General features: G+C 39.8%; 1 protein-coding gene across 7 annotated transcripts in view; it reads right to left on the reverse strand.

The window, feature by feature from the left end:
• Window positions 1-23,816, reverse strand: part of DAB2 (DAB adaptor protein 2) — a 69,386-nt gene extending 45,570 nt beyond the window's left edge. For 4 of the 7 annotated variants that reach the window (XM_077117048.1, XM_077117051.1, XM_077117053.1 and 1 more), the window contains exon 1: window positions 7,155-7,393. The gene's annotated coding sequence lies outside the window, so the exon portion shown is untranslated. Of the gene's footprint in view, window positions 1-7,154; window positions 7,395-23,532 lie in introns of those variants that run through there. The other 3 variants (XM_077117049.1, XM_077117052.1, XM_077117050.1) reach the window with 3 other exon arrangements.
• Window positions 23,817-26,105: the final 2,289 nt, after the last annotated feature.

Raw genomic sequence — 26,105 nt, forward strand, 5'->3', positions numbered from 1 at the left:
AGTCCAAGCTCTTAACAACTAATCCTATGTACCCTCTTCAAAACGAGTTGCAATCTGCTACCTAAGGGGATGGCTAGTTATAGATTATGCTCCTGTATTTTTCAGTCTGAGGTATGAGTACTCTCTACCAATTTCTGCTTAATGTCAATCATTTTCAGGACTGTTTTATGAGTTTGGTGAGACAAGTAAGGATCAGACATTGAGTGCTGTGCCCAAGAAATGGAAGAGCTGCCTTTCTCATACAGGTCTCTTTAATTCTACATTTTTTTTTCTTTTTCACCTAAAATAATAGAATTTCTTCTAGATTCCTAGTCAGTCAAGGGACAGGAGCTATATCCCTTACAGTTCTCCCATTGTTAAACCAGCACCATATTTTACCTAATAGGTACTTACTAAATATTCAGATAAATATCAAAATTTGAATCATAAGACAGTAAAGATTGAGATGCTATAATCTAGGAATGCCTAGAGTGTACAATGGCATTGACTAAATATACAAGCTAAAAAATGTTTTTGCATGAGGAAGAACAAAGGAATGTCAATATTGCAGGGTGTTGAAAATAGATGGTAATTCACATTTTAAAACTTTAACTTATGTGTGAGACTAAAGCAAAAAATGTTTATTTGGTACAAAATTTTATTTTGACTAGTGCATTTCCTAATAGAACTTATATGGACAGTTTAATTAAGTACATGGAACCTTGAATTAGGGCATGAGATTTTGTAGGTTTGTCCAGAGTGATGCCCTGATAAATCCCAGAATGATTTGAACAGTGAATAAAAGGGTATTTGCAAAGTCCCCTTGAGGGAATGGTGAGAAAGAGGGAAAATTCAACTTCCCCACTTGGAGAAAGCCTGATATTCTCACAAGCAGTGAGGACAACAAAATCAATAAGCCAAACCCTCAATTTTGGGGTTTGTTCATATGAAACTTAACCCCTCAAAGGATAGGCTTAGCCTACTTAAAATTAAGCCTAAGGGTCACCCCCAGAGAACCTCTTTTGTTGCTCAGATGTGGCCTCTCTCTCTGAGCCAACACGACAAGCAAACTCACTCCCCTCCCCATCTCTACATGGGACATGACTCCCAGGGGCGTGGACCTTCTTGCCAATGTGGGACAGAAATCCTAGAATGAGCTGAGACTCAGCACCAAGGGATTGAGAAAACCTTCTCAACAGAAAGGGGGAAGAGAGAAATGAGACAAAACAAAGTGTCAGTGGCTGAGAGATTTCAAATAGAGTCAAGAGATCATCCTGGAGGTTATTCTTACACATTATATAGATAACGCCTTTCTAGTTTAAGATGTATTAGAGAGGCTGGAGGGAAGTGCCTGAAACTGTAGCGCTGTGTACCAGCAGCCATGTTTCTTTAAAATGATCATATAATGGTATAGCTTTCACAAAGTCACTGCATGATTGTGAAAACCTTGTTCTGATGTTCCTTTTATTTCTGATACAGACAGATGAGTAAAAAATATGGATTAAAAATAAATAAATAATAGGGGGAGCAAATGTTAAAACAAATTGAGTAGAAGGAAATACTAGTATTCAGTGAGAAAGAGGGAAAAGGGGCATGGTATGTATGAGGCTTTTTTTTCTTTTTATTTCTTTTTCTGGAGTGATGTAAATGTTCTGAGAAAAGATCAGGGTGATGACTATACAACTATGTCATGATATTGTGAGCCACTGACTGCACACCAAGTACGGAATGTTCATATGTTAAGAACGTTCACATAGTATGTTGATTGGTCTTATTAATAAAAATAAAAATAAAAATAAAAGATTTGAATCATAGATTTATACTTGAATCCTGACTCTACCACTTAGTGATAAGACCTTGGGTAAAAGCTAAAATCTATTGATATGTTGGATACTAAGAATGGATCTTTTCTGTCATAAGTTATTTAAAGTGGAAATCAAATGAGAGACTTGAATAGTTAGCATAATAAAACATAAAGCTCTTTGAAAGCAAAGTGCAGTAGATTCATTCACCAAATTGGAGAGGAATTCATCTCTACCTCTTCCAGGCTGGCATGAAAAACAAAATAAAAAGTTTTATAGCTTAGAGGAAAACCATCTGGTTTAAGGGCAAAGATCTAATCTACTGGAATCTTTTTTCAAAAGAATTGGAACTGTCTCCTAATAAATGAAGAAGACTTACACTCTTTAGAAATCCTAGCAATGGGGAAAGACCTGGAAGTGAGGTGTTAATATAAAACTAAGAACTATATTTGTTTTCCCAGGATTAAGAAAGCCATGCATAAATGTTCTAAGAGGTGATTGTGGTGATGAATAAACAACTATGTGATGATATTGTGAGTTATTGATTCTATACCAAGAATGGAATGGTCATATGGTAAGAATGCTCATGTTTGTATGATGTTATGTTTTAAAAAAAAAGAAGCACCTCCAAAAACAAAGAAAGCTATGCATAGGATAGTGGGAAAAGTATTTGAGGTCCAAGGGTTTACCTGTGCTATATCAACTTTCTGCACTCTAAGATTTGATTTAATTGAACTGTTTAAATACTTATACTTTACTATTTCAAAGAATTTTTGCCATGCTTTCCAAAAAGATACCCTTAGGTTACTTGAAGCACTAGTTGAAACACAGATGGCTGGGCCCTCTTGCCAGAATTTAGTTCCATAGATCTGGGGCAAGGACTGAGAATTTGCGTTTTAACAAGTTTCCAGGTTATGCTGATACTGCTGGTCTAGGGACCATAGACTGAGAACCAATGTCTTAGATGATTTCTCTATAGTCATGAAATATACACAGAGCTAAGTGTCCAACCTTGAAAAGAGTTTGATTGTTAAATGAGAACTTCTATCAATTCATCTGTCACATAAAAGTCTAAGTCTCTATCAGGTAATGGTTTGCATAGTATTGCTAGGAGTGAGCAGGGTAGTTTTTTGCCCAAAAGAAACATGAAGTCACATATGCATCGCTCAGATTTCTTCCAGGTAGAACAGGGTTTCAAACCCAGTTTTCTAGTATTGTTACTCCCTGTCCTACCCACTCCCTTCACTCTAGGGTAACTTGAAAGTATTAAGTGACAGCCCTCACGTGTTCGGCCTACCTCATTCATTCAGAATTCTTTCCAGTTTAAGGGAGTTAAAGCTCACTTGCCCTTATCTGGATTGTATAAGTTATAACAGGAGAGAAAAATTGCCAAGCTACTTCTATACTGAGGTCATAGTTTTTATGCTGCTGAAATCTTAAGCCTTAAGGTTTTGCTATGCAGTTGATTTAAGCAAAAGAGATTTTTATTAGCCAGGGTTAGAAAATTAAGTGTAGACTTAAAATAAGTTTAGAAGAGAGGGAATTGATAAGGTAAGTAGAGGGGAGAGTTAGCTTATTTGATTCAAACGTTAACTTCCCTTTTTTAGACCAGGAAGCATTTTGTTCCAATTCTCCCTGTCTTGGAGCAGCAGCCTTCCTTCTAGGGTCTGAGAAGGATGCAAGAAGGGAAGTAGCCATGGCAACCTGCCCCGCTATGTGGGCAAAGATAGTATGGAGCCACACACACTCCAAAGTATTTTTTGTTTTGCTTTGACGTGGGCAGGTTCCTGAAGTCGAACCTGGGTCTCCTGCATGGTAGGCGAGAACTCTGCCACTGAGCCACCGTTGCCCGCCCTCTCCCAAGTATTTTTATTTCTAGCCTAGTCCCTCAGTTTAGTGCGGGTGGTCCTTCCCTTGCCACCTCCTTCTGCTATAATGCTGACTTCAGGAGGAATGATTGCTCCTTCTCTCTAGGGAGTCTGGGAGGGGGGTGGGGAAGACTTAAATGAGACCAGAGGAGGTCAAACTTGAGCAAGCCAAACTGCAGGCTTCCAGGCTGAGAACAGAGAGTAACTCCCTGTCTGTTCTAGGGTGAGTACTAGCAAACATGCCCGCTTGGTTACTAGTAAGTGCTTGAATGATTAACATTTCTCAGGTAGGCGAATGGTGTTCAGTCAAACAAAGAAATTCTCTATTTGCTTTGAGTTGCCATAGACATATAGTTAGTAGTTCCATGGCAAACAATCACCCACAAAACAGGAAAACAACAAAAAATAGGCTTCTAAATCAAACAGAATAAGGTATTCTAAGCATGTTAGATTAACAGCCCTCCCAACAGCCCTGGGGTAGGTATTATTATTCACCCTAGATTAGAAAACTGAAGTACAGAGGTTAGGTAGTTTGCCCAAGGTTGTGTAACCAACAGTGGTGAAGCTGGGATTCCAGTTTAGACGATGGGGATTCCAGAATCCAGTCTTAACCACCACCCAGCTGTCTTAGGTAGGAGGTAGAAAACTGGCCCCTGAATGTTAGCTTTCCCTCCCATGAGGAGTTGATGTTTTTTTGTAGAAGAGGTAATTTGGTAGCCTGCTTGCCTTCTGATTCATATGATTGATAGTCAGGATATGTTATCACGAGGTTTTCCCTCACACACCTTTCTGATGTTAGTTATTCATCTAATCGTGATTTTGGCCTCCCCATTTCTGTGCAACTCAGGGACACAACCTCAGCTTTAGTATTACATAGCAGCACCAAAGAATTTTTAAAGACCACATCCTGTGTGACTCAGGTGTTTCATATTGCCAGTCTGGTTCCCAGTCTGGCTCTGTTTGAAGGGTAGAAACCCTTATGTGCTCCACCAGTGAGTTACCCAAAGCTCCCCCAGCCAGCCGCTTTCAAGCCTTCCCAGATGGGGAGGTAAGCTCTGATAGCCATTAGAGCAGCCTAAAACCCTTGGAGAGCTCAGGCTTCAGCATCTTAGCTCTTTCTTTAAGAGAAAGCAATAATCAAATCCGCAAGTCAGGAGAGACTGAAGAAGAAAAAACACACAAAGCCTTCAAAACTATACAGGTAAAATATCCATGTGACTAGGCTTAAGTTTATGGATATCTGGGATCGAATTAGGAAGGAAGCAGCATGTACTCATCGCACCACCAGAAGTTCATGTCTCCAAAAGTCTCCTGTAAGCCATAAACCACTGGGCAAGGCACCTGTTCTCCTGCTATTTTCATCTTCAGGTAATTGAGCATGTTGAGTGGGTTAAAATACATCACCCCTCATCCCACCCCCAGCCAGCTGGGCAGCAGCTTCCAGAAGTCCCTTTTACCATCTCTGTGCCAACAAGTATCTTAAAAGCAATTTTCTCCAACCCAACAAGGTGATTGAAATCTGCTCCTCAAATAGGCCTAATGCACAGGAACTTGGACTTTTAGTTTGATCTCATACTCTGGAAAGTCTTAAGTAGAAATGCAAATTCTGGATTCTGTCATTAACCAAGTAGACAAGTCATATATCAAGTGCTATGGCTCTCACCCCTACCCCCCAACACACACACACACATCATTGGTGAAACTCACTTGTGTCTGAGATTGCAGAAAGGCAAAGACATGTGTCATTTAATCACACATTAAAATGTACGTGGACACGGCTTAAGAACTGGTTTCTAGGGCAGTCACTTGGGCAACAAGGGATATGGTGGGAAGTGGGAAGGAAAGGAGAAAGTTAAATCATTCACCAGCAACAGGAAAAAGAACACAGTCTGCCTTCAGAAGATGCCAATTAAGAATTTGGAAGGAGCCTGTCCCAAAAACATATCGGAAAAGACGGCGAGGTCTCCCCTTTGAAGCTAGGCAACTATCTGCATTGCATTATCCAACTTACATTAAGTGTGGCATTGTTTGTTTTTGTGTAGCCAGCCAAGGCATTAAGCCTTTTGACCATGTATGTGAGACCTATCTCCTTTTAATGAGGGGAGAAAGAGAACCTGGGTGGGGGTGGGGGGCAATGGGCCCAGAGAAAAGCACCCTAATCAAGGTCTGGCTGCTGGTGTAAGAAGCAAGCTTTATAAAGGAAAAGTCAGAGAGCACCGAGTAGAGACAAACCATTTAGTAGCTGCAGGGGTCCCCCATTTCCCAACTAGCTCTTCCCTCCCCATCAGCCTGCAGATTAGATGCTGCTTTTGTGTGGAGCCAACATTAAGATTATGGAAACCAATATACAGTCCATCAACTCATTCCAAGAGCCTTATCAGACATCTCGAAGCTGTTCCTATAGTTGCCTTCTCTTCTGTGCTATTACTTCTGTTGAAGTTAGTTATGTCTTACCTCCTTTCCCCATCTCCCCCTTTACCTGATTAGGGCCAGAAATTTTTTCATTAAGTCACTCTCTAGTACAACGGCAATATTTACTATTCATGAAGTGGCCCCTTCCACAATTTTTAAGTCTTTCCATGTGTCTGGAAGCTTGTTTCTGCTCTTCTCGTTTTACAAAGTGGCTCTCTTCCCTCCAAACACAAACTAAAAAGAAAGCGCGAAAAGGTGGGGGAGGAGGTAACATCCAGAATGTTTAAGTGCTTTTAATCCAGTTAAATTTCCCTTTGGACTCAAAGGGCTCCCTGCTGAAATTGACGATGGACCTGAATTCCAGGCTGAGAATTAAACGGAGAGGGAAAGAAAGCAGAAACAAATAACAGAGTCAGCTCTATGCTTGGAAAACCGCTGTGTGGACTGGCGCTCCATGCTTTTAACCCATTCATTTTTTCCCCCTTTTCTAGAAATCGTACTTAATCTTTCCAACCAGTTTACAGCAAGCCTGCAAGTACCATTTAAAGGCTCCCTGCCTTGGAGATTTAAAACAAGTTTGTTCAGTCCCTTGGGTAGATACTTTCTTAGGAATGCCGATGTAAGACAAAGTTCATATTTTAATGCCGTACGTTGTCAATCAGCAAGTAAAAGCTTTTCATGGGCACAAACTAGGTCCCCAGTCTTTGTCACACGGCAAAAATAAACACCCTGTAAGGAGTCAATTAGGCGGTCAGCAGCCACACAAGCGTCCTTTCCAGGGCTGCCCGCTGAGCTTTTAAACAAGCACAAACACACACACACACAAACACACACAAAAGGAGGCGCTTGTTAAATGTCATGAGCTGTACATCTGGAGCCAGCCCTAAAGGTAAATGCAATCGGTGGAAGCACTCCTTAGTTGTCAGGCCAAAAAACACCGCTGGGTTCCCCAGGTACACTGCTCTCTTTCTAAGATTCCCCCCACAGCCCAGGGTCTGCATCCGAAAAGGGTTGGGGGTGGGGGGGAAGCGAAGGAGACAAGGAAGTCTCAAAAAATGGAGCCAAAGGGAAAAACGATTTCAAACCTACTCACATGCTAGCTAGCGCCTCAGCGAAAGGAGCATGACTTCCCCGTCCCCGGAGCCTCCAGGCTGCAGAAGGGCGGGCCCGGCTTAAATACCCGCCGGGCCGGGAGCCTCGCAGCAGCGCGGCCACTCCCGGCGAGAGATATGGTTCTAATCAGATGCTGGCAGCTGAGGACTCCCCAGGAATGTGCCGGGATGTTTTTGCTGCCTGGGTTTGGTAACACCCCCTCAACGTGTCTGCCGTGTCTTCCAAACTTAACTGTTTATTAACTCGAGCTGCTGCCTCGCTGTGGACGCGGCGCTGCACCGCACCCCCCCCCCACCTCCTTACCCCCCCCCCCCACCCAACTCGGCCAGCACCCCCCAGCTGGGGACGATCGCGGGGAGACCTGGCGAAGGACAGGAGGAGGGAGGAAGGACTCAATTAAAAGCCCCCAGACTGATGGGACGTGGGGGCGGGGGGTGCAAATAAGGACAGGAAAGGGAAACTCCGGAGGAAAGGGGTGGGATCCACTGAGCTTCATTCCGCAGATCCGGTCCCCGGACTGCCACTTGAGGGATGTGGCACACGAAGTTAGCCTGGCTCCTTGGGGCCCCTGGAACAAAGGGATGCCTTTACTAGTGACGTCGCCGAAAGGGCCAGTGGATCCCAACACAGATCTGTGGCTTCAAAGTTTAAAGTGCTAATGTCCTCTTAAAAGGAATTTGTGTCGCTCTCATTTCAGATGTGGTCGGACCTGTTGATCTATGCGTGTTATATGTAAAACACACTGTACTGAATATGAAATGTCATTCCATATATGCAGATATAAGGCCAATTCTTTCTATTAAACCAATACAAACAAGACATGTTCACTTCTACATAGCCTGTATAAACATGAGCTGTTTTAAAATATGGACATACAGTGTGCTGGCAGCAAGAGACCCTTTCCAGCATATTTTAGCTAAATCATTTTCTTCCTATTTTAAAATCATGAACAATTGTAAAAACCTACGGAAATTATTCTTGCAAAAGGCTTGCTTCCGTTCCTTTTTTTGTGTGTGTTGGAGGCAGCAGTGTGTGTTAAATATGAAAATGTCCAATTGTGACTAGGATTTGAGGGGGTTATTGGTTTTATTGGCTAAGGCAACACAACGGATTTGCATTTCACCTCTGGAAACTGGAGGTTCAAACCAGGCTCATGGGACACCAAGGATGAATTTTGTGGTCCGTCCAACCCCCACCGCAAAGCCACTGTGTAATTTGGGGTAGCTCAATGTGAGTGGCAGTCCCTGCCCTCAAGTAGGTCAGACTTGGAAAATCCAGGGCAACTGGGAGGCTGAGGGTACAGAGCAGCACAGCTGGGTGAGAACACACCTCTGCTTGCTTCTACTATTTCTGCCCCTTGTCTTCACTCACTACTCCCCTCCTCTCCCATACCTGGGGGTGTGGGTGGAGGGTAGGGTGGATGGTGCTGACAGTTTTCAAACATAATCCTCTGAGGTCATTTGCTATTATTTAAAAATTGCTGTGTGAATGACAAAAGGCATATACATTTTAGTCTTAGGATGGCATTTATAATGATCGTTGATGCAGCACACTTTAATTCTGATGCCTCTTAGGACACAGTGCTTTATTTCAAAAATCCAGGAGCCAAAAGTGATCGTTTCACTGCTAAATGCTAAGTAGCTGGGAAAATGACACCTATGTCAGGCAAATAGAGGCTTTGGTAATCTGAGAGTCATGGATGTTTATTTTAATCCCCATATGTAATATTTTCATAACTCAGAAATTACCCCTAGAATCTATTTTTTTTAATTGAAAGACTCTTACCAAGAAATGTTAACTTATGTTTGTTCCACCCCACCAAATGGAATGGATTTGTCTAAAAAGCCAGAGGAAGAAAATGATTTCATCTGCAATGAGGTGTGTGGTTTCAAGAGAAGACTTCGGTGAAAATAGTTCATTTGTGAGCAGTGGACTTACATATTGGAGCGTAAAATGGACATCTCTGACACTCGAGAAATCCTAGGAGTAGACAGTTGGAGAACTCTGAAGTGTATTTTTATATCTCTAGTGTGCTGATATTGCTTCTGGCAGTAGTTCAATATTCTGCTCACATTAAGAAAAAGGAAAGAATGAAAATAAATTTAACTCTTCTTATCCTTGGTGAACCATTGTCTCCTATCACATCTATTTGTTCTAAAATGCGCAGCAGGTCTAAAATGAACAACCCTGCGTCTGGAGAATCACACCAAACTTAGTTTCTTGGACTGTCCACCTAAATGGTAACCCTGACTAGACTACAGTATTTTCTTATCACTACCCAAATTAATGTTTTGAAAACTGAGGTTAGGAAAAATTTAATGCAATGTTTGAAAAACTACAGTGCTTGCTTGATACTTCCCCTTGCACAAAAAACCTGCTTGTGAGGGAGAAGGAAAAAAATAAAATAAAATTGACTGTGCTCCCAGGAAAGGGATAGTTAATCCCGTGATGGTTTGCTGAAGAATGCATGGTTTATTATTCAAGTAATCTCTTAAGATTTTCCTGGAATGTGCTTCCCCAGCAACTCTGCATGTGTGAGCTACCCTATGTGTGCATCTTTTCTTCCATAATTAAACTGTGTTTTTTTTCCGCTTTAGCTCACAGACCTAATGCTTTCTCTCTCTGTCTCCACCCCCCTTCTACCCCCTTTCCTACTTCTCTTGTCTCCACTAACCTTCCCATTTTTAATCCTGCCATTTCACATGGACTGTAAATGGAATTTTGGAATAAGCCTCAAGTGAAACAGACTGTTTTACACCTCAAGGCCTGCTGGACACTTCAGAAGTTCAAATCAAACTAGGATTGACTGAAGTCTGTGCATCTAGCAAGATCCCTCCGACACCCCCGCCTCCTCCCCACACACACACCCAGTGTCACAGAGAAATGAATAGAATCGCTATTGTGCCCAGGAAATGTCCTTTGACCTTGATTGGTCTCTTATATTTAAAAATGCAGAAAAACTAGCCCTATCAGACTATCAAATTTTGCTGCTGATAAAGCAAGGAAAATATTGGAGGCTTTTTCATATGCGTACATACACACATACATACATATATCACCTAAAGTATTTGGAGGGTAATTGCACTGAAAGCAGCAAGTGTTTTGTTCGTTGGTTGCTTTGTCTGTTTTCTTGGTTACACCTGTATAGGCTCTGTAAGAGCTCAATACTTATTATTTGCTTGTGACATGAAATATTAATGAGACTCAAATGGTACAGCATTAGGCTACTGTAAGAATTTGAAATGATGAAAGATGAAGGACATTTATAATCCAAATATTATAAATATATATAACTAGTTACATTTCACTACCAATATAAATTTTTATAGTGAAAAGTTGTAACGGAGAAAAAGAATACTTTTATAGGAATTACTGCTTAAAATACTGTCTTATTTGGCAAGCAAGCTGGTAAGAATTATTAAAATAAAATACATACAACTCCTTCAAGAATACTAATATTAATTATTATTATAGTAAACACTTACATAATTCCCTGTCCTACAGATAAAATTTCTCTCCTAGAAATAGAAGCAGGGATATTAAATAAATAATTACTTAATTAAAATAAATAAAATACAAGGATGTTAATTGCTGCATTGTTCATAGCAGCAGCAACTTGGGGATAGAGTATACCAGTCAATGGGGAAGAGTTGAATAAATTATGATTCATCCACCATGTGAAATCATAGACAACCATTTACAAAAAATCTGGAGCTATATTTCCTAATATGGAATATGATTTCTATTGAGTATTGTTGGGTGAGAAAAGCAAGATACAGAAAATAATGTAAAACCTGTTTCTATTTTAATGATACAGAATGTAACGACTACCCATATGGTTTAGAATATAAATGCTTGTGTGTGTGTACATGTGATTTAAAAGGAGAATGCATATCAGATTGTAATATGGAATACTGGGGACCTGATGGAAATGAAAGTATATCAGGGGAATAAAAGAGGGTGAGAGCCAACTAAATGGGAAAAAGAAGTTAAAATAACCTGCATGCAGATATAGATATAGATCACATTTATGTATGTGAGTGCAGTAACAAATGCACAGGTTTCTGTAATTAAATATATATATATATATGCACCATATGGGCAGGCACGGGGAATCAAACCTGGGTCTCCAGCATAGCAGGTAAGTATTATGCCACTGAGCCACCGTCACACCTCCCTATACCATATGATTTTAAGATACGGAAAGAGGATAGCTGGAAAATCAATCCCATAAATCAACTTTCCTTGAGGTGTTTTCGTCTAGGTCTTCCAAAGGCAAGAATCCATGGGGATCACATTTTCTAATTCCTCCTCTAGGACAATAACTCTGCAACTTCATTGTCCAGAGCAGTGACCCCGGGTGCTTGTTGCCTGGGCAAATCCCTGGGCCTGGCCTCAGAGACCCAGATTGGAAAGGGGTTGGGGCCGGGAGGGAGGTCCTGGAAATGGCATGTTTAACTACCTTCTGGGTGATGCTGAGGCCACAGCCTTGGGGACCACCTTGAGAAATGCTGCATTTCTTTGCAGTTAAGAGGATACTAATTTTGTTATTCTGTGAGGGATGAGAACTAGGCAGAGAGGGAGATGGGTTCCCTCAAATTCAGAGCCTCAAGGTTGAGAGGGAGGTGTCCCTTATCCTTGGCCCTGGGTGTTTCTCTCCTCCTCTGGTACTTTGTCACCTCGTACAGTGTCCTGGCTCTGATGGCGTCTTTCCCTCCCTGCCCCTCCCCTGCCCAAACTTGTTTTCAGAGAAGGATCTGATATCAGCCATGTGTACTGACCTAGTCCCTGCTATTTGCATTTCAAATCTGGTAATGAAAGGTCCTGCTAAATGTTAAGGGGATTTCAGGCATCTGTAAATTCAGGGAAGTTTTTGAGCAGGTGGAGGCAATTGGCAATGCCACCCTTCACTCTGCTTAAGGTTACCCAGAAAAAGAGATTGTAGGATTTATACCTGCTGAGATGACCCCTCTACTTTCTGTGAACTCATACTACACACCTTGGCTTCAAAGTAGCCACTTGAAAATGGGAACTGTTGGTTATGTACATGATTGCCTTCATGATATAGCAAAAGAAATAGGGATTTAGAATCAAATCTGGGTTAAAGTCCTGGCTCCATTTCTTACGAACTGAAAGACTTAGGACAAGTCACCTAACTTCTCAAGGATTAATTTCCTTATCTGTAAAATGGGAATTACCCCTTGCTCCCACCCTTGCTGGCTTTGGTGAGAAGCAAAGAAACCATGCACATGAAAGAACTTTGGAAAGTTCAAGATTACGTAAATGCTATAAAACTGTCATTATTATTGCTGGAAAGATGTTCTTGTTCCAATTTTTTTTTCCAACACCAACATCCAAAATTCCGTTGCTATGAGCCATGTGTTCAGATCACTAAGCTCTTCTGGCTTTAGTGCACTTTCCTAAGTTTGACCACTCGGGTGGGACATATCCAGACCTTAACTTCTTAATGTGTTAGGATTACTTTAATGGATCAACTTCATCTTCTCAGAGAGCAATGAGTGCACTTCTACTAACATGGTGATATTGAACAGTCGAAAAGGCAGAAAATGGACACTAAAGATCAACCTATTTACTCCAGAAATCAATTGCTATTACTGAGAAAATACACCCATCCATAGACTCGGAACTGAATCCAAAAACTTCACTGCAATCCAATTTATGTCCATGTACTGGGTTGGGATTCCTGGACTTGCTTAATAGCCTCAATTCTAAACTTACAGTTTGTAAGAAATGGAGCCAGGACTTTAACCCAGATTTGAGTCTAAATTCCAATTCTGAGTCAAGAAAAAATACCATATTCTGTATTCATTTAATGGGCAGGTTCAAAATTCACTGCTTAATTTAACTCCCCAATTATATTGGTGAAGCTTACGCTTTTGTGTGTGTCCATGCATATGTGCATTGTCTGGGGAAGTGTACCAGAGATTTCAATAGATTATCAAAGGACCCCATGATACAAAACAAGGTTAAATTCCATTGCATTGTGGATATATAGCCATTACTCATCCTTCCTATCCATTGTTATCTGAAGTTACATTCTTTTATACCAATCTGATATGCCTCTTCACAACATCATTGACAAACAGGTAAAGGCAACTATTCCTGTTTCTAGTGGCTAAGAAATACAAGCACAGAAGCCTTGAATTTCTCTATTGACAAGTTAGGGAACAGAGCAAAGAACTGTTGTCCAAGTCTTCTTGATGATCTACAATCATATGATCCATGCAGCATGGTTCAACTATCTTTATAGGGGCTAGTGACAACTTTTAGGTTTCACTGTTCTCTATGTTGGTTTGATGATACCTGGAAAAGAATATTTAGCTGTAAATACCCTATCATACAAAAGACACTGGTGAATGGAAGGGTGTCTAGGGAAGTGTCATTTTGACAATGAGGGATTCCTCCTAGGACCTGAGAATGGCTAGAAGCTCTGCCATTGTGGCCTGAATGAATTGCATGTGTGTGTGCTGAGGGCAAGCGAAGAGTCCAGCATGTACACTGGGTTGGGAAGAGAAGGACCTGTGACTTATAAAGTTCTTTCAAATATCTGAAGGTTTGTCACATGGAAAGCAGATTGGACTCCTCCCTTTTCCATAAGGGGTAGAAAAAATGATCTAAAGTAGAAAAAAATAGAGAGACTACAACTCAATGAACAGATGCACTCAAGGAACAGACAAGCAATAGGCTCCAAGATGTGAGCTGGGGACTCGAGGTCAGAGGAAGGGTGGGATTTTGGATAGCTCCTCTGGCTTCATGTTTGTGGCACTGCAGCGCGTCTCTCAAACTGAAGAGAATATTTGTGCACAGGGCTTGGTAGAGGGGCAGTAACTGTCCCCTGCAACCTGCCCCCCCCCCCCCCCCAGCCCCACACTGCCAGTCTGAACACTTGCATTACTGTGCCATAAGCACATTCTGTGTTGCTGCAGATTCTTCTGGCTAGGATGTTTTCTTCATTACCTTCCCTCTTAATTGTTCACAAACTGAAGGTCTGGTTAAAGTCTCACCTGCTTCATGAGATTTTTTTATCTGTCTTGTAGTATTTTTTGGTCAGAATATCTTGGCTCCTTATGATTTACTGTTTCACATTCAGCACAACTTTGGACCAGAGTGCCTACATCTGAATACCAGCTCCGAGGTTTATCATTGAGTGATCAAGGGAAAGTGCCTAGCGTCTCATCTCTAAAGGAAGGGATATAATAGCATGTACTTTATAGAGTTGTTATGAGGATTAAATAAGCTAATATGTCTAAAGAGCTTACACTAGTCTTTAGCACATAGTATACTGCTGATGATATTGTAAATGCGTCCAAATATCTTTAAAGAATAATTTTTGAAACCAAGTACATTTGGAAATAAGCTGACCCTACACCTCAGAAATTTCACTTCTGAAACATCATGGAACTCTCACTCATTTACAGGAAGTATGCTAAAAAAATGCATATAATATGGGCGGACGATGGTGGCCCAGTGGCAGAGTTCTTGTGTGTCATGCTGGAGACCTGGGTTTGATTCCCAGTATCTGCCCATGCAAAAAAAAAAAAGATGCATATAATAAAAATAAAGAAAAAAAAGGGAAGCAACTAGAAGTATCCATCATCAAGAGAAAAGAAATTGTAGTGGAAGCAGATTTCGGGACTACACTAACCATAGGAGTGACATGGATGTACATTCCAGAGCTGCATGTACTAACACAGATGAGCAAGCAAACTGAGTTCCAGAAGAGCACCTAAAGCACGGTGCCATTAATACATGGTTAAAATATGAAAAACAAAATTACTTATTACTCAGAAATACAATATTTATATAAATGTATATAAAAATGCATAGGGATCATACACAATAAATTCAAGATGGTGGTTATCTCTGAGCAAAAGAGAATTAAATAAGGGAGCTCCAATCATACTAAGAATTTTTTTCCTTATGCTTGATGCTGGGGATGTAGGCATATATTTTTTTACTTTTAGCTTGTTTTATATAGACCTTTCTTCTAAGGTTTTTACAAATATTAATTTATTTGATCCTAACAATCCTGAGAGTTAAAAACCTATTATTAACTCAACTTTACAGATAAGAACACTAAGATCACTTAGCTAGGAAATGGTAAAGTCAGACTTCAAGCTCAGTTAACCTGGCTCCAGTTTCCACACCTTTTACCCCATGCAATACTGCCTCCCATTAGAGAGATATGAAGAAATAAAAAGGCTGTAAGTGGCATTGTTTCTCCAATCCAACTTTTGAATTCATTCTGATCACATCCTGCTTCATTGTTCCTGTCACTACCCCTTGCCTCCAGCTTTCCAGGCTCCCTATCCTCTATCCCACTTTGGCTTTGAATCCCAGCTCCTGCAATTCCTACCTCCCTGGTGCAGTGGCATCATTTGGATTAGTTTTCCTTGCTTTGATAATGCCCTCAACACCCTTGCCTCTGTGCCCAGACTTTGACCACGAGGGAAAAACCAGGCCTCGGCCTTAAGTCTGGGTCTGACCCAGACTGGACAGTGGTCAATGAGAGGAAAAAGAGAAGATGGGGAGCTATACACTCTGGCTGAGTACAACAATAAAAGGCCACTGAAATAGGCGATTTCCCTGAGAGAGGTTTTAAGAGAAATTTGTGTGGAAGTAGAGGTGGTAGAAAAGATGTGTGTGTGTGTGTTGGTGTTGGTGCAATATATAAGCTCCTATATTTTGGAGAAATACTGGTGGAAGACATAAATTGTGGGGAAAATCCAAAATAACCAATAACTCTCACACTATTTCTAATTGACTTTGAGATGTAATGACTTCATCTAAATGGAGCTACTGATTTTTCCCATGTCAAGTAAATCATATTATTTTGTTAATATTCAGACTGATTCCCCTTCTTGGTCTCTTTTTTGCCAAATGGACATTCCTCCAGGCCAGCTCAGGGAAGAAAACCTCATCATTTACTTCTGTTCCGAGGGGAGCCGAAGCTCTCTAATCCCATGAAAGAGACCTCTGCCTGGATTGATGTCATCTCATTCTTCCGTGGAAGAATTGAGCTTGACAAAATTGTATTTTCTCAATAAACACCAAGGCTATGTCTTCCTGAAACTGTCTAGAGTTCTTTAACTGCTGCTGAGAATGGTTATATCATACAGCCTAGTCATTTTGCTAAGGTCAACCAGGAAATGTATAATCATAAACTTTAAGATGCATCTGTCTCAGCTTGCCTCACCCAAGCACAGGAAAGTGATGGCTGCTCCATGACCTCTGGCCAGCACGAGGCCAGGCTCCCCGGGGCCCCCAGCCCGTTGCACGGGCCCCCAAGAAATCCCTTCCCAAGACAGAGCCACATGCCTTACTGCCCGCATCCCAGGGCCCTTGCATCTGGAGGGTGAGCAATGCTGAAGCCCCCCCACCTGTCCCTAGCACCCAGAAGAAAAATCATAAACAGCAACCCTAGAAGAAAAAAAAAAAAGATGCATCTATCTGCCAAGTGGGCACTTTTTCTTATTTTGGTTCATTTAGAACAAAGGGCAGTTTAGTTTTGTTTGTTTTATTTTTTAATTTTATTTATTTGTTTTATATGCTGTATGGTGGGGTCAAATTTCATTAGTTTTCCAAATGAGTATTCCATTATGGCAGGACCGTGTGTTGAATTTTTGTTTGTTTATTGGTTTTTGTTTGTTTTGCTGGTTTGTTTGTCTTTTGGGAAGTGCACAGGCTGGGAATCCAACCTGGGTCTCCCACACGGCAGCAAGAATTCTACCACTGAACTACACTTACACCCCCTGTTTTGTTTTATTTGTCCACTAGTTGTAGATATTAACCACACTAAGAGCATTGGTAGCACTCTCTCTGTCTCTGCATCTCTCCTAAATACACAGATGCAGGCACACACACACACACACACACACACACACACACACACCCCTTTATATTTAGTTCTAGATGTTTGAATTTGAGTTATAGGTAAGAGTACAACTGGTAAACCAGGCCTCTAAATTTAAAAAGCCCTATTTTATCACATTTGACTATTTCTATAGAGTAAATGCACCCACCACGAAGTCAGCTTCAGGCCAGCAGCTGCAATACTGAATGCGGAGGTTGGGATAGCCATATACAATCCACTGCGGTGCGCACGGGGCCTGGCCCAGCCGCCATTGGTTATGTAACCTGCCTCTTTCTCTCCTAACATATTGACTCCTGAAGAGTCTCTTTTCACAATATCCTACCCAGTAATAATGGATCAAGCTGATTAACCAAAAACCTGCAAATAAAAAGCTTTTTCCAGGCACTTAATTTCTTAACTTCCATTAAGTCTCTAGAATATGATATTCTAAGATCTGGACCAATGATCAGATACTTAAACAAATAATGACTTTTCTTTTCATAATCCACACTATAGCACACTGGAAACAGCGTGGGTTTGAGATTAAGCAATGTAAATTAAAATCAGGCTCTGTCATTTGTGTGACTTTGGATAAATTGTTTAACTTCTCTGAACCTTAAATTTCTCATTTGTAAAATGGAAAAACAATGCTTGTGCCACAGGTTTATAGTGAGGGTTAAATGACATAAGAATGAATGTTAAATAACGACTTCCTGGCAAATGGCAAGTATATATGATAGTTCTCATTGTTAACTCAGGGAAGAAGGAAACCCTTAGATTCTTCTCATTTTAAGATTTTTTCCATAAAAAAGAATTTTTAACCCTTTGTGCTTGCCTCCCTTATCTGGCAATGAATTCTATCAGGTAATAAAAAACACTTAAATATATTGCAGATAAGTATTCATGGGAAAAAAAAACAGAACATTTTTATATTTTATTCTTATTCTTATTATCTGATAGTCTCTGCTACAAGCCATCACCATCTCTCACATAGATTATTACATTAACCACTAGCTGCTTTCATCTTCTCCATCCCACTGATTAATGTCGACATATAAGCCAGTGGTCCTCATGAAACATGCCACATAATATCACACCTCTGCTTGGAACCCTAAAAACTCCCGTATCCATCAGCATCAAAACCAAAGTCCTTACAAATGGCTCTAAGACTCTTGATCTGCCCTCCCCTCCATGACCTATCTGATGCCTGCTCTTTCTGTTCTCCCCCTCACTTGCTTCACTCCAGCCACTCTGGCCTTCTTGCTATTCCTACCTCAGACCTTTGCACTTGCTATTCCCTTTGTCTGGACTGGCTAGTTCCCTTAACTACCTTAAATATTTGCTCAAATGTCACCTTCTCATGGGGAGTGTTTTGGCCATCTTGTGTAGAATACTGCCCCACTACTCTATCCTTTTACTCAGATTTACATTTTCTCCACAGCACTTATATCACCAAATGATATACTTTAATATCTGACACATTTCACTTATTATTGTATCATCTCTTTCCCCACCCCTAAATTGGAATTTAAGCTCCATGATAGCTGAGATTTTGCCTGTTTTAATGACTGTTGTTTCTCCAGACACATCAATAACATTTCATAAACAATAAATATTTTTTGAATGTCAAATTCTAGCCTGTTTTTACTGTCCTCCCAATTATGATGCAATGCAGCCCTGCAAATATAATAGAGTTTTTATGTTTGTCCAATTAAACTATTCCTGAAGCGTAGGATGAAATTAAAGATATTATTTCATGATGCTCTGATAAGACCTGCATGTCTTACAGGGCTCTACCCTCAATAAGCCTAAAAATGCTACAACTAGATGATTGCTAAGGTTCTCATCATCAGTATTTTTCATTGACTCTATCAGCATATTAGCGCAGTCCCAAATTAGCATGATTTAGCTTCCCCTGCTCACCTACTCTTCCAAACTAGAAATGTTTATCCACATGAGTGACATTCCTCTTCTTAGAAGGATTTATGAGCTTAATATGTTCACCATCTTCTACTATTCCTGTTGTTCCAGTTTGAGAAAGTAGCTGCACCTAGTTGATTATTGCACCAATATAGGCCCATTAAATAAAACTGGGGACCACCAAAGCAATAGGCTGAGCCCCAATCTTGGGTTGTGTTCATATGAAACTTAACCCCGCAAAGGATAGGCTAAGCTTACTTAAAATTAGGCCTAAGAGTCACCCCCGAGAGAACCTCTCTTGTTGCTCAGATGTGGCCTCTTTCTCTCAGTCAACACAACAAGCAAACTCATTGCCCTTCCCCTCTTTACGTGGGATGTGATTCCCAGGGGTGTGGACCTTCCTGGCAACATGGGACAGAAATCCTAGAATGAGCTGGGACTCAGCACAAGGGATTGAGAAAATCTTTTCAACCAAAAGGGGGAAGAGAGAAATGAGACAAAATAAAGTGTCAATGGCTGAGAGATTCCAAACAGAGTCGAGATGTTATCCTGGAGGTTATGCTTAAGCATTAAATAGATATCACCTTTTTAGTTAAAGCATAACAGAGAGGCTGGAGGGAACTGCCTGAAAATGTAGAGCTGTGTTCCAGTACCCATGTTTCTTGAAGACGATTGTATATAGCTTTCACAACGTGACAGTGTGATTGTGAAAACCTTGTGTCTGATGCTCCTTTTAACTACCTTATGGATAAATAAGTAAAACATATGGATTAAAAATAAATAAATAATAGGGGGAACAAATGTTAAAATAAATTTAGGAGATTGAAATGCTAGTGATCAATGAATGGGAGGGGTAAGGGGTATGGTACGTATGAATTTTTTTTCTGAACTGATGCAATTTTCTAAGAAATGATCATGATGATGAATATACAACTGTGATGTTATTGTGAATTATTGATTATATATCAAGAATGGAATGATCATATGGTAAGAATGTGTTTTTATATTGTTATGTTGAATAAAAAAATGTTAAAAAAAGACATTTCTGATACAGAGATTTTAGAAGATATTAAGGAATTAATTTTGTCAAATATCTTTGCATTGTCTTTATTTATCTTTATGTTACATAGTGAAATAAATATGGATAAAATTATATGATATCTGGAGCTTTCTTTAAAATAACCTATCTCCAAAATTGAGGGAGAATAGACAAAAAAAGATTGTTGAAGCCAAAAATGGGTATATGTGTGTTCAATATACTATTCTCTCTATTAATGTTATGTTTGAAAATTTCTAGACTTAAAAAAAAAGGACAATCGCTACTACCATTAGGCATTTCGTGGAGTTCATTCATTCATTCATTCAACATTTCCCATGTGCCATTTACTGGGTTGGGTGCTGGAAATAAACAGATGGTAGCTCCCATTCTAAAATTTCCGTGACTTACTTCAGAATGTTTCCCACATGGACCTTTTTTGTTTTTTAATTTTAAGTAGCAAAAACAATATCATTTCAGGATTTAGAAGCTCTGGATTCAGACTTGGGCTATCATTATACCTCTTAGAAAGTGTCTGCTTTTGTGTACCCAGTTCCCTGCCAGACGTGGGACCAGACATCTGTGTGTGACGGAGGAGCTCCTCCAGCAATCAAGGATCCATTGGGTAATGTTAACCACTCTCCATGCAACATTAGGTCTTATCAGAATGCCCAGGCCAGGGCCCCTCTTTGATACCCCTAAGCTCCCCAAGTACTCTCTTCTTTGGGTTTCTGATGACAAGCTGAAGTCTGATGATTTGTGAAATGACCTCATCTTTCCTGTCTGCTTCACACTCGGTGTCTAGGTGGACAAACAGGTACAAAGTCTACCTGGTTTCTGAGCCCCAGAAGGAGGCCTACAGTGCTGTCATGTGCTTGTCTGATGAGATGTTCCGGCTTGTTTTTCTTTCTCCTGGCTTCATAAAACCAGGAAGCCAATCTACAAAGATTCAAGTAGATTTTCTTTTGAGGGTGTGTTGTTGACGGAGACCTCAGTCCTTGGTATTTAGGACGTGACTACAAAAAAGCAATTCTACATTGTGAAGGTACAGCCCATATTGGGAGGGGGGTTTAACTTCTCCTTATCCTCCTGTTGCTAGCATTGGTAGCATCTTCTCCAGATGGCAAAAGCAGCAATGAGTTAGAGCTTGGAAATAATTTTGATCTTATTGAAGACGATGCTCAGCAACTTTGTTTAAATAAACTATCACATATGTTCTAATCCGTGCATCATAGCCATTTGCAAGTTAGACAAGCATAATTACCCCTATTTTAAAAATGATAAAATTGGGTTTCAAAGAAGTCAGGGGGCTTATTGGACTGCACATAAATTGGTGGTGAAGGCACTAAGATTCAAACCAATACTTTTGTTGTTGAAATAACTTATTGTTGCTGTGAAAAGGAAAATTAAACACATCAGTTTTTTGCTTTCAATTGATCTATGTAAATTCTAAACATTTTTAACTTGCAAATAATTTTATATAGCTCTTAATTAGAGATCATTTTCTTTTTAGGGGAGCCTCAACTTGCTAACTTAGCAAGGGTCATGTCTTAACCCTACTCCAAATTACAGACGGAAGACAAAGCATGGAAAGATGTTGGTATTTCCATTGAGTATACAATGTATCCACAGGATAGTAATAATATTTGATGATCCACTCATATTTCTTAGATAAATTAACATGGATAGTTAAAGAAATTTTCTGAACTGTTTTAATAAATCAATCCTTCTTATAATAATGATGTGTAGATTTTTAAGAAATATTTCCAAATATATAATCTCTTTCAGCTTTAACATTATAAATACTTTGCAGACCCAAGGACTGAATTATATAGCAATGGAGCAATAAATGAAACATATTTTTTCCCTTCTTATTAAGTCCATGGGTAGATATGGAATATTAAATAGACATCTTTTAGGTTTCTAATTGCTGTAGAATTATTCACAAAAAGTTTATTCTGGCAAGAGTCCCAGTTTTACCTTTTTATAACCCTTTTCCCTCAGTGTCAACAGAAACTGAAATTTCTAATAAAAACATAGGGCTTCTCTTAAGATTGTTAGTTTTTATCATACAACACTGCATAAAACTGATTTAATAGAATAGGAAACATTCCAGTCCTTGAGGATACGTTTTGAAAATTTACTAAATGCTAATCAGTATTGAGGAATTTTTGGCCTAAATACCAAGGTTTGCTTTCTCTTCAGTTCATGCTTTTTTGGGTGGGGTGGGGTGGGGAAAGGATATCCCTTTAGGAGTTACTATAGCAATATAACTTGCTATTGAAACTGTAAACATTAATGATGCTTTGCAAGGTGACACCCTGCAAAAATATTTCAGTCATTCTGAATAAGGCTTGAAGTAACATTTCTACAACATTTAACTCTGGGTAAGAGCTGGAGAACTGAGCATCTGAACAATGTTGCCTTTATTAGAAAGCAAGCCTAAAATGAAATAGAAATCACTTTTACTTCATTTTCTTCTCTCTACACTCCCAGAAAGAAAAAGAGAGAGAAGAGAGTGGGAGAAGAGAAAGGGGGGGTGGGGGGGGGGGGGGAGAAAGGACACTGAAATCAAATAAAAACTATCTGATCATGCATATCTTAGGAATGTGAATGCATGTGTGTGTTTGTATGACTGTGTAGGTGTATGTAAGTTGGATTTCAGTTAGAGAGTATTTCTATATCTCCACAATTTCTACACTAGCTTGAAACCAAATATTTAATCACTTCCATAAAAATGTTCAAATAAGAAAAACATGCATGAAGAAGGCAGCAATAAGAAGAAAGCATTGCTATATATATGTTATAGCTAACCACACATGTCATTCACAAAGCAAGCAAGTGGCCTAACCAGGAATTTTCCAAACACATTTTTTGTTTTTGGGTAGAAGTTAACTGCCATACAGAGAGCTTCAAAATAGAAGAGGAAAATGACAGGTTAGTGTGGACATTTTTTACTGATTTATCCCTAAAAAAAGACTGCATCGTGAATTCAAATGCAAGTCTTTTTTCGAGAAAGCATCTCAAACACAAAAATAATTTAGCATGCAAAGCTCTTTCACAGAACCAAAAACCCAGTCTCAACTAGGAGACCTCTGTAAGAGACAGCCTCTTCCAGCCTGGTCCAATATTCCCCCCCAGTCCCTACCCTCGATTTTGGAAGCTTTTCCACTTTTAAGTCTGTTCAGTTCTCCTTTCAGTGTCTTTAGAGAACGAGTATATCCAACAGGAAATACTGGAATCGTTTTCGCAAGACCTCCATTGCCCGGTCACTGTCCTGAATAAGAATCAGTACTACCACGTGGTGAGCTGAACTCCACCGAGAGCCTTGAGGCATTATACTTAAAATCACTTTAACTTCCATTCCAGTTGGGCTAAATTGAAATGGTCAGAGTCTGCATAACTCCTGGAATTATAGACTCTCAGATTTTAAAGAACCACAGCGTCTTCTTGTTCAGCCCCCAATGCAGTACTTAAATTCCTTCTTTAATACCACCTCTTCCTGCGCACAGAGGTTGTTTAACTTACCCCAGAATGCTTTCGGCAAAGGGAATTTTCTGCGGTCTTCTATTGTGTCCTTCTTAGGTTAAATGCCTTTTCTCTTTACTCATCAAACGCAGATACAGTACGAGATTCAGTCTCTTTTAGACAGTTACAGGGGTTTTTGCCATTTGTTTAAGCCTCAGAGACATTATTATAAAACTAACGCAGATGTTAGCTCCGTACTCTGAACCTTGAGTCCTTTCCTTTCTCTCAGAGGATTCTCCAGTGGAGATGATTTACATGTTCCCTCCACTGCTGGTTTGGAGTTCTTGTTTCTGCTGAACTGTTTCAGTTCAAGGTTCATCCTGCCTGCCGACTCTGCTTTACACTATCAATGCAGGCACAGAAATCAGCAATCTTCCTTAATCAGTTCTCCTTATTCTCCATAGGAAACCTTCCTAAACCAAGACCTTTGGGAGGGTGGCAGTCTTTTCTGAAGGTTTGTGGAAATGAATGGGAAATGAAATTTTTTTGCCATATATATGAATAATATTAGTCCATAAATATTTGAATATTAGACTTTTTATTATTAAACGTCATGTTCTGCTCTGTGTTGAATTTACTCTTCCCCTCCTGAAATTCCTATGTTTTTCATAGGTAAAATGATTTTGAAATCTCTCGTTTGCTTTCTCTTGTCTTCTGCAGCTCCTGAATTCTTGTGGGTCCTCGAGCAGATACATGCTGACATTTCTTTATCACTTTCACCCAAGGTCTTATCAGGCCTACAGATTATCATCAGCCACACCAAAGGTCTTATCAAATTATTTTAAATAAAATCTCTTCCCTTCTAGAGGAGAACACGTCTCTATATATTTCTAAATTTTTGGTGTTTGAGGAACTTTTGACAAGATTTTGCCCCATTTAGAGTGCATTTATTGAGTAAATTACAAGCAAAAAGAAAGAATTCAAACAAATGAACAAAAATATAGTGAGCACTGGATTTGACCAGCTGTGCCTCCCATAAAGTGAAGGTTTTAAAACTTAGTTGTTGGTTGAATTGTGCAATGACAATACAAAAAGATGAAAGAATGAGTCTTTCTCAGCCAAGAGTTGGTCCTTATCTTGAAAAAAAGTCTGTCCAAGTCTGAAATTTTATGTACAAATCCCTTGAAATATTGGTAAGATTTTTTGTGGGGGAGGAGGGACAGAGTGAGAAATTTGGAATTGAAGGGTGAGAGTTACACAGGTTAGAGTTTTTCTTACATGTTACTGTTCCATTTTGTCTTGTGGCTTTATTTAAAGCCATCAGCAACGTAAGCATAGAAGAGAGCAGAGAGGAGACATTAGATAAGAACTCTGGCCCTACATTCCAGATTTTTCAAGATAGTCTTGACTTCAAATATTTTGTCTTAATGGCTTTCATACTGTTCATATCATGTTTATTAATTTATAGTTCAGAAAATGTTTGTTTCATATATGAGCCAATGGGATTATTTGCACTAAAACATTGCAGATCTAAATTGTAAATATATGGTATTCAGTTAAAGAAAGCAGATTGAAATCACATGTTTATCCTCTTGCCCAAGCTTCATGAAGCAGTTACTTAAAGGAATAAAAGACTATAAACCAGAAGGGCAAAAAGAATATAAGATTGGGACTTTAGCAGGCAAGTACAAATCATTCAATGGGTGGAAAGTGACAAAGGTGCCGATACTAATTTATAAGGGCAGAAGAATCCAGAATTTATGTGTATGGAGGGAGGGTAGTAACCACACTAGAAGCAGTTCACAATGCAAAACCCTGGAAAGACTTAGCTGAGGTGATGGGTGGAGGCAGTGAGGCATGGGCCTAGAGTAAGTGGAAAGATCAAATACATTGACATTCCCCTCCCCCCCAGTGAATGGAATATCAACAACCAGGTGATTCCAACTCTCTGATGCATACCCTGAAGAGAACACTAATGCCCCTTCCCCATCATCACCATAGAAGATCAGGGCTTTATTTATTACTTTGAGAAACTGAATGAGAATGGCTGGCAATTCAGGTATGGTGGAATGTGAAGGTAAGACTCAGGGCTAAACTCAAGGGAACTAATAAGAGTCTGCTTATACTATAGTAGTTTGATCTTCCTAGTCCACTTTCCCTTCTAATGCATATAGCAGAGAGCCCAGTAGCTGTCCCCAAGGCAAGAGATCAGAAGGTTACTTGTCTGAAAAAACATAATCACCAAAATGTCTAAACATTGGCAGTTGGGGAACTGCTTCTTACAAGATCTCCCTGGAGAGAAATCATCTAACCCAGTCCATGTGTACTGAGCTTCCACTAGGATTTAAATGCCCTACTCTTAAACATGAATGAATGAACTTGGCTCACCAGAAAGATAAAGAGAACCTTCACTGTAGAAGAGAGAGACCAAAATAAACAAAGTGAAAACAAGGAAAGAGAAGAATTTAGAGATAATGCAGGAATCATACAAATACTAAATGTGTCTACTTCTTGATATTCTTGGGAGGTTTGAAAAGCTATTTATTCCATAAAAAATAACAGATTGCTATTTTGCAAAAGAATAAGAAGCAATAAAGGGCTCTAAGAAAATAAAAATGGGATAGCACCACCCC

This window comes from Tamandua tetradactyla, chromosome 9 (assembly GCF_023851605.1).
Source record: "Tamandua tetradactyla isolate mTamTet1 chromosome 9, mTamTet1.pri, whole genome shotgun sequence".
NCBI classification, from domain to species: domain Eukaryota; kingdom Metazoa; phylum Chordata; class Mammalia; order Pilosa; family Myrmecophagidae; genus Tamandua; species Tamandua tetradactyla.